This window comes from Myiozetetes cayanensis, unplaced genomic scaffold (assembly GCF_022539395.1).
Source record: "Myiozetetes cayanensis isolate MyiCay16 unplaced genomic scaffold, myiCay2020 scf16, whole genome shotgun sequence".
Lineage (NCBI taxonomy): Eukaryota > Metazoa > Chordata > Aves > Passeriformes > Tyrannidae > Myiozetetes > Myiozetetes cayanensis.
In genome coordinates, this window is record NW_026087270.1 from 5,262,015 (window position 1) to 5,277,770 (window position 15,756).

Sequence of the window (15,756 nt, forward strand, 5' to 3'; positions counted from 1 at the left end):
GGTTTGAATTCTCCAGCTTGGCAGCACAGCCCTCTGCCACTGATACTACAGAACTCCAGAGGCTGGCTATTGTCCTTCCTGTGAACTATCTTTTGAGAAGGGCAGTATCAAAGAGTGTTTAAATATGCTGGAACTTGCACTTTACAGTTGGTGAATCTGAAAGAGTCTTGCTTCATGTGATGTCTGATACACTTGGTGCAAGAGCTTGGCAGCTGAGCCAAACAAAACAGTGACTGAGCGGGGATATGATTCCATTATAAATAAATTGAGGTAAATGTCACTGAGAAAAAAATACACCACCACCATTTAAACCAAAAGACAATGGAATCACGATAAATTTAGTTGGAAAGTGAGTAGAATTTTGACTGCCAAAGCAGTGAATGCAGTGAGAACTAGAGACCTGGAGTTTAGGATGTTGTTTTACGAGCAGGTTTGTATGACAAAGTTGCTTGTGAAGACTGCAACTTGGACTTCCAGACTCAGGACATCAGTTTCTTATTCTAATCTGGGATATAAGGAAAAGAGGAAAAGGGGCAATGGTTATACACACCAAGTGTTTAATTTCACATCCTGGTGCATCCACAGAAACTCTGAGCTCATTCTGGCCTTGGGGCTCACCAGCACTAAAAGACTAAACATTTTTCAAACGAAGTGCATAAGTTGAATAAAGTTAAGTTTGGTCATTCTGTGATAGAAGAAACTTGGGGAATAGCCAGTTGCTGTGGGAACTGGGAACAAAGCCTTCTGACTAAATCAATGTTAAAACAATTTCACAGTGATAGGAACATGGCATTGGCAGGGGTGCCCATCTTTCTAGGTTAGCAGGTAAAGGATACCATGCTGTAGACCATATTGGACATCTTCTGATGACAGTAAATATATCAGCTCCAGCTACTCAGAATTTTACAAGTGGGTTGGGCAGGTTTACCTCATAGTGTCTCTAAAATCATAATGCCATTCCAAATCTAGTGTTTACTTAGTATTTAAAAGCTCTGTGTTGTATTGTTCGCAGGCTGTTGTCATAGTATCTCTGCCTTAGAGCTAAAGAAAGGCGTTTCTTTCACTGAGAATGGCCTGTTTGGGTTGGTCCAACCCCGTATTTTGACAGTATCTGTCAGGCTACAAACTGTCTTCAGACTGAAAATAAATATTACGAAATCAATCCACAGTGTTTTGGTATTCTGTTTATGAAAACATGCCAAGTTGTAGGGGAAGACAGGGCCTCTCCCTGTTTCTTGTGATAGTAACATTTGTGTCTTCCTTATCAAGTTGCTTGAGACTGTCACAAATACACACCTCCAAAGCTAATTTTACCTGCTACCTCTGGCATCAGATGACTTTCTTCGTGAGGGCCATCAGTGTCATCCCAGAAAGTTATCCCATGACATCTTTATAATTTTATAACGTATAGAATATGTGTGTGGAGAGGATGATGCTGAACTCAAGGAGTTTTATCCCTCACAGTTTCACCACTGCCCCCTCTGTATAGGCACACCCTCTCAACCTCCCCTTGGCCTCTAGCTTACCAGCACTCACAAGCTTTTCAAGATGGTAAATCTCCTTTGGAACATTTCACACAGGAGCTAAGTTTCAGCTTCAGCAATATCCTTTCTTGCTACCTGTTTTGATTGTCTAGCTCTTGCTGCTGCTTTAGCATCAAGCTATTCTCAGGGATAGTTGTATGAAGGCAAGTTGCAAAGCTGCATAGAAGTGGGGGGAAACTGGGAGCTCTCCCAGTTTCAGTCTGACTGTGCATGAGATGAACTCCATCCTCCTCCCTTCCTCTTGGCTTGTGCAGGGTCCAAAAGGGAGCCAGGGTGCACACTGACCTAGTCTCTGCTTTGAACAGTAAGAGAACACTTGGGTTCTCTGTAGTGCTTCCTCCGAGTTCACCATTTCATGTCTGTGTAATCTTTCTTTTTTTTCTGGCTGAAATAAACCTTTCCTGAGCAAACATTGCCTAGATTTCAGATGAAGTCTTACCAACCTTCAGTGAAATAGTAATGATTCCCAGGACTATCAGGCAAGACTTTAATGAGAAGGGGATATCACTTGCCTTTTACAAACCTCTATCGAACGTTTGTCCCCAGACAAGTTATAAACACCCAAGTCATTCTGCTCCATCACTTCTTTAATTCTTAAAGGCCAGGTTTAACATTTTATTCTATCTCCTTCAATCTATTTCCAGTATGCTATGTTTCCTTTTTTTTTTTCACCTGTGTGAGTCCCATTCTTCACTAATTCAATATTGTCTGCCAACTTCATCATCTCCAAATTTCATTATCAAACACAAATTTTTGGGTGCATATTATTAGTGCAAATATTTAATAAGATCCTTCCCGTTAACAGATCTTTCAGGATGGATAACCTCACTCCAAGCCTGTAATTATCCTTATAGCACAACATAGTATTATATCCTCTTTAGTCAGTTCTTTTCCTGTCTTAACAATTCTATTTATCTCCACGTCTTCTGCTCAGACTAACAATTACAAGTGTCATCGTAGCAGCTACTTTTGTAAAGTCGTGATAGATTAATCTCTGCCACGTTTTCCTTGCTTTTATAAAAGGCAGTTATCAGAACAAGGTGCCAGATGAATATGTCTTCCTTTGGGAAGCTCTTTTACATGTAGGAGTTTTCTGTGCTTATGCACCTATGGATAGAATTTGTGAGAAGTGTTTTAACTTGGGAACTCTGTGTGGTCATGGGACTGTTTGCATCTCCCCAAATCAAGGTTTTTGCAAGACACTTTGTGATTTCTGTCATCTGCAGACCCAGAACAAGACAGCTTGCTCCGTGACCAAAGCTAGACTGAGAGAGGACCCAAAATATCTCATGATATGAAAATTCCTTGAATTCATAAGATCCTAAGATTAGATTTTTTTACTGCAGCACTGATGGCAAGGTGCTGGGGATTATTTTCCTCCTGTTGAAAAGACTAAACAAAAACCCAGAAGCAATCTGTCCTTGCTTGCTGAGAGGACCTGTCCTTTCTCTTGGTGCCAGTCTCTTGCTGATATATCTGCTTGTACAGCGAGTAAAATATGTCCAATTGTGCAGGCTACAAAAAATTACTGAGGATGAGCCTGATATCCTGCTTATTTTGAAATAGGTACCTTAATGAAGGCTTCTAATCTTAAATTTATAATTTACTGTACTTACTGTTGAACATTCAAGGCCAATCTTTGTGTAGCTTCATTCAGATTAAGAGGCATCATGCACATACACCTGATGACACAATAGGGCTGATTCTTTTGCCAAATGCAAAGTGGCTGATTTCACTGATCACACTAAAGTCCAAACAGTGAAAACATGTAAATTATTCATGGTTGGTGCTTTCTACTAGGTCTGATGTTAATATTTGGGACCGAATTACTTCCTGTGGTACAGAAACAGAACTCTCTTTGTGACCAGTAAGAACAGTATGCACAGATCTGGAGTGGAGATGCGGAAATGAAAACCTCATTATCTAAATTCTGTTTCTCATTTTTTACTTTTCTAAGAGTACTCAGAAACAATTGAATTATGCTAAATAAACTTGCCTTTTCAATAAGGGAAGGCATGCTTTCCATTGCTCTAGCCTGAACTTTCCATTGCTCTAGCCTGAACTTTCCATTGCTCTTTCCATCTCAAGGCAACTCCTGTCCTTAAGCTTTTGAGACTGTGATTCCACCTCTTTGAGACAGAAGGAGAAAAAAAATAGCTAATTGACAATAGTCTTCTCCAAAACACTGAACAAGACCAGTTCTTTATTTCTTTTAAAGATAAAGTGAATCTTTAAAAATACAAACATTCCAAAGGCTCCAAGTCTCATAATGGATATTAATCAAAGAGCTAAAAATAATTTCTATTTAAAGTTTAAGAACATTTTTGTATCTTTTGCCTTATTAATGTTCACATTTCCATCTCACAGGTGTATTCATGTGGTCACCTCGTGTAGGTTTGAATGAGTTTTATGTGGTTTTACTGTCCAAAGCCTTTGCAGTTCTACAGCAACAGGCACATCAAGCTGTGCACTGATTTAGTACTTGGAAACCTCCACTTGCCCTCAGTTGTAGCATTTATCCAAGTGCAGCACCAAGTAGCAAATTAGCTTCCCAGCTAACATTGAGTAGTTTGGACAGTTCTAAGTAAATTGTTTTTGTTGAGCTGATTGTTTTAAAATTAAGCCTCCAAGCACCAAAAGAATCAGCCATGCCAAAGGAGAATCAGAGCCTGTCTTCGAAGTTATGACAAGTCAGGCAGTTGGCAGTTTTCACAATGACCTATATTTTAATATGGGCTATTGGATTATTTCTAAAGAGGCTTCTTAGCCATAAAAGAATTATGCTCATTGGCTGGGCTGTGGCAAAAATACAATTGAATTAAGGATTGAAATAATTTAGGATCCAGCTGGACAAGTTGTCCCTGCGGCTGAGCACTAACAGATGTATTAAGCATTGGAAATTGCACAGAAAAAAAGGTATAATTGATCTAAGGTAACCTCACTACTTTATATTAAATAAATCGATGCTGATAAGCTGAAAGGTTAGAAGCAAGAGGCTGAATTGAAGAAAGGTGGACCTGGGAAAAAAAAAGCAACTCTAGGTAAAACAAGTTAACTTTTAGGTCCTAAATATGGTAGGGACTATGGACTTTTGATTTCTCTCAGTACAGTGGCTACGAGTTTCCAAATCAGCAAAACCCTGAGGAGTGTTGGGGGAGAGGGAAGGAAGGGATACATTTTCTACGTGAGAAAGAGATAATTATAATTAACCACCTCTGTATTAATTTGTGCACCTACAGCCATTCATCACTGAAGGCCGTAGGTGACCCAGAGCACTCACTCTCTTACCCTCGTGTGCCTGTACCTATCACTGCTTTTCACTTTAGGGATTCCAAGGGAAGGCTGCACTGTAACAGCCACATTACACAGGGCAGCTGATGTGGAGTGCAGTGTGCATGTGTGTGTGTGTTAAAAGAAGCAGGTAAGCCCAAAATGTTGGCCAGTAATGTAGGAGAGAGTAAATTCCTTCTGGAGATACCCAGTGCCTGAACACTAGCAAATGGAGAAGTACTGGAAGGGGAGGCTATAAAATGAAGAAAAAAAATACTTTTCTATTTATATGCGTTCCTTGAAAAGTCAGGGACAAACTTTACAGGGCGAGAGCAACTTCAAATAAACTTGTGTATGTATTTAACGTAGCTGGAAATACTGCATTGTAGTAGAAGACAGGATTTCCCTGTTGTTACTCACTTCTAATTCCTTCTCTGCATTTCCAGATAAAGCACGGACGGTGTCATAGGGATGAACCTTGTTTTGCAAAGAATGAAATGATACATAAAAAGAAAAAAAAAATATTTGCGTTATTGCTCTGAGTGTGCCCCTAGTGAGCTGGAACCTGCGTGTCTGCCGCAGCTCCGGGCGCGCCTGTGTTGCAGGGAGCGCGGCGGGCACGCTGAGCTGCTGAGGCCGCCTGTGTTCCGTGTGTCCCGCAGATGAGATGCAGCAGGTGCCCGGCTGGGGTTGTGTTTGTCCAGGCCGGGGCTGGTGAGCTGTCCAGAGGGGTAACAGTGCCCGTGCTTTGGTTCTGAGCGGCTCCGCTCCTCCGGCGTGGCCGGCTGCGGGGATGCGGTGAAGAGCAACTTTTTCCAGTAAATGCTGTGGAAGGAGAGGCAGAGAGTGTCTTTTTGGATAACCCTAAAGCACCACCTGCTGGTTATCCTTCCCTCCAGCCTCGGGAATGAACGGGAGCGCTCCGGCCTGCGGGCAACAGCGTGCGCAGCAGCTGGGATTTGTGCTGCTGCTGAACGTGGGACTGCCAAGAAGTCCTTTAAGGGACGCTGGGTCTTGGCTTATGGTCCTGTTGTCTTATTCCTATCAAATACTGTAGCCCTCTGAACAGACTAGAGCTCATTAGTTTTCTACAGAAATTAAAAACACCTGCTTTGAAAATAAGGAAGGTCCAAACTTCCTTAATGATGCAGCAAATATGCTGATTTAAAGCACATATTTGAGACCCCTGAATGACAGTGTTAAAGGCCAGTCCTGGATGCAAAGTCAAGCAATCAAAATTTAAGAAATGTTTTTAGGATAGTGTTTTAGTTAAGATTTTGCTGCGACACAAACAAAAAGAAGAGCCGATATTAGAGCATGGCTGTGCCTTTGATGTTCCTCTGACCACCCTTCTCACATGCCAAACATCCTCTGCCATTTTCAGGAATGGAAACTTTTATGAAATTCTAATTCCCTCTATGTCTGCTGAAGCTAATACCAAATTTTACGTGATTGTGCCTTGTCCTCAGCAGGCAAGAGTCCTTGATGTAAAAGCAAGGGGAGTGAAAATTCTGATTTTGAAGTTAGACATAGATTTGAAGAATCAGTTGTTTCTTACTTCATTTCAAATAAACAAGCTGAGATGTAACCAGCAGGTAAACATGCACTCACCCCTCCTTGCTGTGATTATTTAGTTTTCAAAATGCTCTTAATCAAAGTATTTTTCTTGCATTTCAGCAAAACATAAGCAGAGAAATGGCTAAACATAAAATTATGTAATTAAGAAATATGATGGTACTTTGCCAAGCTAAAGCTTCAGTTTTTGTTTATGTACTGAAGTGTAGTGATACTAGAGGATTAATCAGGATGAGAGATTTTTGGTGAGACATTATACTCTGAAGGAACACTCAGGTGTACCCTCAATATTGAACAATATCTCTTTGCTTTCTGAAGATTTGCATATTGCAATCTCTTGGTGTCCAGTATGCAATCTCTTGTGTACCTTGGTGTCCAAGTTATGAAGAGAGAGTGTATAATTCCTTGTGGTCAAGGTCAAAAATTATCATTCACTGGGAAAGTATGACTGAGGGGTTGAATATACTCAGCTCTATACTGTCATTAACAAGTTTTATGCCATTTCTGAGAGAACAGAGTCTAGAACCCTGTTGTAATAGCAAATCTAGAATGGACTTTACCCAGTGCTCATGGCCTGTTAGGGATAGAAAACTATGGTGGCAACAGATTACAGGGACAGGAGAAGAGATAGATACATATATACAGTGCCTCAGACTGTGCTATGGAAAAGACCATCTGACATTCCATGGACAGAATCAGATCCTCTTACTGTGAATTCTTATCTTTTCTATAGACTGAAGGTTTGTCTGCAGGCTATACAGTCTCTATACAGCTGTTCTGCCTGAAATGCACCTCCTGGGTAGCTTAATATTGGGATAACTGCTCTTCTGATACTGATTAGAATACAGAGTTTTTAGCATTTCCAGGAGGGATCATGATGTAAGTATGGTAACAGTGGGATTCCACATGGGTCAGTGGAGTGCCATTGCACTTCATGAGAACTTACCCTGATAAAAATAGCTGACAGTCATGCTTCTTTGCTTTCTTAGTGAACACCTGCATTTGCAGGCTCCTTTTTCTCTGTCTCACTGGTGGTCTCTTTTATCCCTTCACAGGTCATGGTGATTAGATGATTAGTCCCTTGGTATCAACAGAAGAGTATTCTTCCTACCTTCCCTGTGTCTGCAATTTGGATTTTTCAAATTTAGGCATAGAGAATGTGTCTGTGTGCTGGGAAGGCAAACACAGCTTCTCTCCAAGCGTGGCAGAACATTTTGCCATGTACCCTTCATCTGTGCTTCTGTCTCTGGTGAACTGTGGCCACTGTTCTTTTAGAACAGAATGGGAACCCAAATAGCACCATTTTACTCCTGTTTTAAGTGACACCATTCTTACACTAAGGGCAGTGCAGCAGGACGGGGATGGGACCTGGGCCTGCCTTCACTGTGCAAGGGGAGAAACTGGATGATACAAAGACAGTCGCATTTCCGACCACAGAAAAATGAGCACAGGGTGGAACAGCAGCTCTGAAAGGATCTACAGCAGGAGGAAATCAGGAAATCTCTTTTAAAAGAGAATCTGAGAGAGTGCCAGCCCCAGGGAGTGCCTGGCAGTGAGACTGAGTTGGAACAGAGCTGGGGAGGGCTGGTGGATGGTGTGGCCTGGTGCAGGTGGACAGCTATACCACAGCTCCCAAGGGATCTCCTGTCTTTGTGGGTGACCCCAGGGCTGACAAGTTGCCCAAACCTTACAATATTTAGGGTATTTTCATAAAGTCCCATCTTTTGTTTTCATTTGATTCTATCTAGCTACCATTTGAGGATGCAAAAGTTATATTTCTAACTCATATTTTCAAATGTGAACCATAAGGGCTCAAAAGTGAAAGGATAATAAAATTAAATGCCTCACTTTTTTTGTTGAAAAAAACCCAAAGATTGTTTTTTGAGGGTTTTTTACAGTGATTTTTAATGGCTCTTACCAGAGGGAAACCACTTGAGCCTCTTTCTGTGCATTCAGGGAGACACCTCAGAACCTTTCTAAGATACTTCACGTTCTTCAGGTCTATCATGGTAGGGAGGTAGAGATGGGAAAACAAGTGGGATCAGGCCCTAAGTACATAATGCTCCACTCAGTTGTGCTGTCCTGCACATGTGTAGTGCTGAAACTCTGCACAAAGGAGCACAAAGAAATTTTAAAAATAAAAATTTTAAAAAGGGAGGGGAAAGTGTGAGCTGAACACGTGTGAAAGGGTGTCAAACCAAAAGCAGACAGAAATTACAGATACTCTAGAATAAATGGTATGAGCTACTGAGCAGAATAAAACAATGAATTATATACCATCACTCCTAACTCTTCAGAGAAGCTTTTAGGTTAATGGCAGGCTGCTGTTAAATATTAGTTTGGGCAAGGATCAGCCTGAGCTTCCATACGTACTGCAGAAGGAAGTCAAAGGGCCTGTCTCATTCCCAGCTTCTGCATCTCATTAGTTTGTGGATTTTCTGGGCAAGGGAGTGTTGTATTCAAGTACCCCTTTATGAGAGGCTCAGACTCCTGCTGGGCCACACAGCTGAGTGGTTTGCCTTGAGTTCAGTTCCAACCAGGAGTTCAGAGTCCTTCCAGCAAGGGCTCTGAGCTAAAGCAACCTGATGCAGATGGTTTGAGATGGACTCAAAACTCTCAGAGGGAGTTGAGAAATGTGGCTTCTCCTTTTTTTTTTTTTCCTTTTTTTTTTTCCATTGTGAGAGAAAAAAAAGAAAAAAATAAGATAGGGGTAGGTACTGCTTGGTGTAGGACTTGTATGTGCTGGCAGCTAAGGGCTAGCTTGTTTATTTAGGCTGCGAGGAGGAATAAGCCAGTGTGTTTGCTGGGCTCTGATCTCTGGTTACCACAGGAGCCCTTTCAATAAATTAACAAGTAGGGAGGAAATTCTAGGGGAGTTTTAGGATGGGAGGATGATTTTTTTGAGAGTGGGAGGCTTCTTTCTACATCTTTTTTGTTTCATCAGTGCTGTGTCCTAGAAGACCCTAGGTCAAATTTAAAGGCAAAGTCTACATGGAAGGAATATTGTGTATGCAGTTATGCCAGTATATGCTGACTTAGCAAGACTGGAAGAGAAAAAGAAAAAGATAGAACCAAATGAAGTGGGCATAGTCAATAATTTCATCAAGGACAGGAGTACTGAAGCCAAAACTACCCATATTTTACTACATCTAGGTCAGTTACTGGTTTCTCTGCTTCTTTTTTTGATACAAAATTGCTGCAGTTGTCTCCAACATCTCCCTTTCCCATGGGCTTCAGCCCCTGAAATTCTTGATCTATGTGTCTATAAGGAGGCATAAGCAGGGTTTAATGCAGCAACAGCATTTCATTATTCTCTTTCTCAATCAATTAATAATTAACACTGACCACTGATGACTCCCATATTATGTAATTTATACTTTTCCCTATTTTCTCTTACTCTCATTCTTTTTTTCCCCCTCTCCTGAGTTGATCTCAGTAAAACTTTGTTCCAGACCCTACAGGGAGAAGGAGAAAATGGGTCAGAGCTACAGAGGCAGCAGCAGGGCAGTCTTTTTACTGGAACGAGTCTGAGGCCAGGGACAGAGAAGTGCTGGAAGCTTCGTGCTGTGTTTCTGTGGTATAATAACACAGCTCTGATGGCAAACTAATTCAGTTTTTTTACTTTCAGGAACCACTAAGGCTGTACTGATGCTTCCTTAACTGTGCTGGTTCATTATCATACAATGTAATTATCTGATTCTGGTATATACAGTTTGTAGGACCTATTTTCTGGGTTCTGTTTCTTGGCAGATCTACCTGATAATGCAGTTTTCAAAAATATACATGAAAAGGTCAGATTTCTGTGCTGAATAAATTATTATTTGTATTTTTGTGGCATTTGGGGCCTTAATGTTATAGGTTCAGTAAAAAGCCTAACATAAGGGCCAGTCCAAACCCTAAAGAGTTCAAGTTAAAAAATAAATCAGATAAGAATATGTAATAAGCTCACTTCAAAATCCCAAGTTTTTAGGAGTTTGGATGTAAATTGGACCTTGGAAGCTCTGGAGGATTTATAACTAATAATGCCAAATAAAACTCTGGTAGAAATCTTACCATGTCACTGCTGGCATTAATGCTGGGCTGCCTTACTGGGATTGACGCTTTCTTCTTTCTTGTTTAATAATATATTTCCTCTTGGAGGAAGACTGTGGTAGTAAAACTCAGCAAAGCCAACAATGTGTCTCATAAACAAATTCATTTCCTTCTTCAAACATTGTTTCATTCAAGAGCAATACATTCAAAATTCCTTTTAGTGCTGGGTCTTTAATTGGTTCCTTTTGTAGGAATGAAGCAGCTGTTCCTTGAATCTCCCTTGAAGTTTGTGGAATTTGTTAAAATCTGCTGTGTTATCTCGTGTTGGGAATCCGGCCTTTACTGAATAGCAGTGAGGCAATGATCTTGATAACATACTTTTTGTATGACTTTATTTGAAGTTTCTTAGGGAGAAGCCCACACATCTCACACAGTGAGCATTTGCCTGTTGTATGTAAGGGGAAAAAAAAAAAATCATCCTTAACTTTTCCTTAGAGGAATTCTCTTGAGTTTCAGGTTTGCCTAATGATATCTAAAACAAACAAATGAGGGATACCTGTCCCTGGAGCGAGGAGATCTTGTTCCAACTGTCTCTGAGAAAGCCTCAGCTGTTCTGCTTCTCCCAGAAACTTATTTAGTAAGGTCCAAGGAAGGGGTAATAGGGCACTCTCACGTATTTAGTGTTAGGCACTTATTTATTTGTTAGTGCTGCACTTATTTATTTGTTCAGTGTTTGTTTTTCACACACTACTGTGATGTACAGGTGTTATTTGTATACAGAGATTTTGTTGAGACTACGGAGTCTGTTTGCCTCTGTTTTGTAAGTGTACTTATTTGAAATGCAAATGTATCTGTGTTACTTCCAGTATTTAATGTTCTGTACAGAAGACACAGAAAAGAAGAGAGTGAAAGTGATATGATCTAAGATATTCTGTGGCTTAAGACTGAGTGCTGATTATATCTGGGAGGAATAAGACCCCTTTGGGAAGTGTTTCAGGCATTAAAAGAAGTAAGTTCAATTTAATTTATTTGATAGGGACAAATGAAATTCAGATTACTACTTGCCAGACATTGAATGAAATAGTTATGCAACTCAGGTTGCCTTGATTTTAGCATTAATATTGCCAGAAGAGCATTAATATTTCCTGGAAGGTTGTGGTTTGGATTAATGGTTTGTAGTTCCTCTTTTTTTTGAGAGGGAATGATGTGGGATCTTTTAAAGTATTTTTATCCAATCAAGGAGTAGGGGAAACAACATGTGATTGCAACTATGCAGAGAGGTTGGTAAGTAAGGCTCAAGCTGGGGAAGACTGTCTGTGGTGTAACCCGGGGCTGAATGTGTTCAATTAAAGCTATTCATCAGATGTTCTCTCGTGATGAGTGGATTCAGAGATCAGCAGCACTGGCTTTTAAACCATTCATCGGTTAATGAGAATTTGTTGTAAGGAGTACGGTGATGAACATGGACTAGTTGCAGAAGCCTGTAAGCAAGAAGAGGTCAGAGCAAAATATGGCACCGTGGCACTGTTCCCTCACCCAGCCTTGAACAGTGAAAGAATTGAAGAGAAGTTGCCATTGTTGGAGCAAAGCCAACACACACAGACCTGCCTCGTGAGCCCACACAGGCTTTCGGTAGCAATAACTAACTCAGTGTGCTGCTGTGCCATAGGAACCAGATGAGCTTCCTCATGTGTGAATGAGGCTTTCAGCAAAGAAAATACAGTGGGTGTGTTGCACTGGGTGCCAGACACCTTCCATTATCTCCATAGCAGTGCTGACTGGCAATTACTGTAAGCCAAGAAGCCTGGGTCGTGCTGCTGATGTGCCCCTGGTTTCAGTTGCCTAATTACCAGGATGAGAGTTGTTCTTCCACCAGTACTGTGAGTGCTGCCCTGGCTTCTCATCAGTCTTTGTTTGCTCTTAGAAAGCAATGGAGGAAGAGTGGTTTGTGCTTTTTTACCAGTCCTGTGCTTAGGTCCTCCAGAGAGCTTATTTTCACAATTGAAATGGAGTTAACATGGAATTTCTTCTCTTCTATCCACATCATCTTTGTGCTTAGCTGGGCTGTGTTTTCTGAAGAAAGAGACTGAATATGTATGCTAATGATACTTGGTCCTCTAGCTTTTGGAACATGTTATCTTAGGCACAGAGGCACCTTTGACCTTTAAAAAATACGACCTTCTCTCTCTGGATATTTCCACACAGCATTTGTCTAGAGATCAAGGTAAACTTTCACCTATCTGAGATGCTTCCTCTGAAGTAACTGCTTCTGAAAAAAAATAAAAAAAGAGCTCTTGAGTTTTTTTAATCATTCCCCACTGTCTGAAAGTGGGTGACACTAGTGGGTTACAGGCATCTGGGTAGTGGCAAACTTCTAACCCAAAGTGAGTGTTCCCTTCTGGTGGTTCATTTCACCACTAAGAACCTGAGCTATGGAGTTCTAGTGACTGAATACTCCAAGACTGTAGGTGTTTCATCCCTCAGAGTCTGGGTGACATGATTGCAAAGCACCCATTTTAGGAGAGAATGGATGCTAACCTTATCATCCTGGCTTTATTATAGTTAAGGCTGCATCTGAAACAATGGTCAAGGTAATTTCTTTACTGTTGTTTTTAATTAGGAAGCATCAAAATAAATTGGGTTAAGTTTTGCTGTATCAGTATAATTTGTTACAGAGAGCATGGTGAGCTGAAATATTTATAGATGACTAAAAATGTCATTAAGGTTGCTTTATGTTTTCTCAACTGCAAGATGGTGGGTAGGCCTGATGTAGGATCAGACGAGGATTAGCATATATTTTTCATCTAAGAATAGTGTGATAGTTTTCAATATTTTAAATAAAGGGGTGAAATACTTAATATTTATTGCACTTACAGAACAAATTACTTTCAGAGAAACATCCAGTGTTTAGGAATGATTCAGTCTTGATGAATTACCCTGCCATATGAAGTGATATAGCTAAAGGACACTTCCAGCTGGCTTTGTTCTTTATGACCAGTGTGATATATTCCCAAGAGACTGAAGTACTTTCTAAGGAGGGAATACATTGTCCTGGTTGCATCAACAGTCCCTTCTTGGGTACATTGTGACATCCTTTTTGTGGGATTTGTTTTGTCACTGTGCTGTATGGGAGGTGTGTGCGTAATTAATCCAGTGGAAATAAACAGTGTTTTCCCCCCTATGAATATTTGACCTATGATTTATTTATCCACCCAGCCTTAGACTAATAACATGTCAAATGCTGCCTGTTTGTTTTCCTGTTGACATATTTCTATCAACAGTGTCTTCTGTATTATGGATAGGAAGAATATTAGCAGACTAATAAAACAATGGCATAACGAGACCAGTTCTTTGATGTAAGCTAGATGGACTCCACTTGGGGAAAATAATTAGAGATTAGGTGGTGGGGAGGGGTTTTTTGTCTACTGTGAAATTGTTCACATTAGGCTGGAAGAAGAGTAAATTGAGACTGACTGACTCCAGCAGAAGGTCAGACACTGCCCAGTGCTGGCAGGCTGGTGTCTGCTAGGGCAGAGCTTGCTGCTGTACCCCTGTGTAACTGTACAGAGACCTGAGATCTCTTTGCCTTGCACCTTGGCATGCACTGAGTCATGGTGGAAAGAACCAGACTTGGTATCATGAAAATGCCTAGTGACAGCAAGCAAGACAGAGATAGCTGCAGGTAAGAGGTACAAGTATTTTGATAGGGGAGAAAGATGTTAAAGGAGTCAGAATGCACCATCTTGCTGTAAATTACCAAATCTGTTCAATCTGTGCTTTTCATGATGCTGAGTTCACCTTCTTGCATCTGAAAAAAAAATAATTAATGGGAGTGTTAAAGCAAAGAATGTCAAATGTGACTATGGGATTGGGGACACCACGAGCACCCATGGGTAATTCATTTAATCAGGAGACAGAACGCTTGTATTTCTATGTGTGCTATGCTGGCACCCTCCTGGGTAATTTTTGGCATGGTAGGTGCTTTCCTTTTGCCTTTCTATTTGTAAACTATTAAATATCCAGGAATGGTAGAAATGCTTATTATGCACTTTATAAAATACTTAGTTCAATGTTGTTTCTTCTCCTAGAGCCACAAAGTCCACTGTAATAAAATGAATAATACTGGAGAGTTTTGTCAAAGGTGTCTCCTAGTACTTATTGCCTAAGGGTCTGGTTCTCTTTGGTCCACAAAGTATATTTCTACTAAAAGAGAAGTTTCCACTATATGAAGCATAGACTTTTCCCTTCAGAACTGGCAATAGCAAAGATAGAAAGTATGGCTCCTGCTAGTATTTATTTTGAAGGTTGTTTTAGGTTTGGGGCAGCTTTGAGTTAAACCTGCACCCAAATTGCAAAGGTGAAAATGCCACTGTTTCTCTCTCCTCTGTGTATATTGACAGTAAAATTTTCTGCTTACAAGAGACAGGCTGTCAAAGACATTAAATAACATTATGGAGGTTGGCATGCTTTCATTTGAAAGGCCAGTGTACAAAATGTAAACATTTTAAATGATTTCTGCCTTGAATGGCTGCTGCAGTTCATGGCTGGTTATCTCCTGTTTCAAAGACTTCCGGCATTGAGGAAAACAGCTTTTCTGAAAGATGCTGACAGTTCTGGTATGACTCCTTCTAGTCTCCTACACTTTTTCCTGTTCATTTCTTTTTTACGTTTAAAGAAAACCCTTTGAATTTTCCTGCAATCTTTGATATCAGGAGATATGAGCAGAAACACAGACTTGTGTATCTAATTGTGCACTTGGCCTTATCTTTGTCTGCAAGGCTGATGTTTACATTTGAAAAGGAAATTATTCTTTGTGAACAGTTATAGCCTCTAAGCTTTCATCATGTCTCTCTAATCTGTAGTGCTTTGCTTCTAGTGCACTGTCTGATGCTTAGTGAAGTTTTAGGGAGATAATATCATTAACAAAAGGGATATAAAGGCCTTTTTTTTAAATAAGAAAGCTCTTTTTAACAATAAGTTAAGCTGATCCAAATGTTTGTGATAAATTGATCTTTTAAATTCAGTAAGGATAAAGCTAAGATACTGCAGCAGGCAGGAATGAGCAGCTGTAGGAAGAGAGAAGGAGGAAGCTGGTCACAGAGCAGTTCTTTAGACTGGACATGGCTCTATAGTGGGCAATGCTGGGTGTGTATGAGCAGGAATATTGACTGCAAAAAAAGTCTGCTGAGATCTGGAGCTGAAGGTCTCTCTCCAGAGAACCTAAGTGAAAACAACCAGTAGTCTAGAAAGTGCAGCCTATGAGGAAAAAAAAAAACAACAGGTTTTGGGTTTTGACTTAAGAAAGGCAGGCTGGGAGATGCAAGGGCGAGACAGG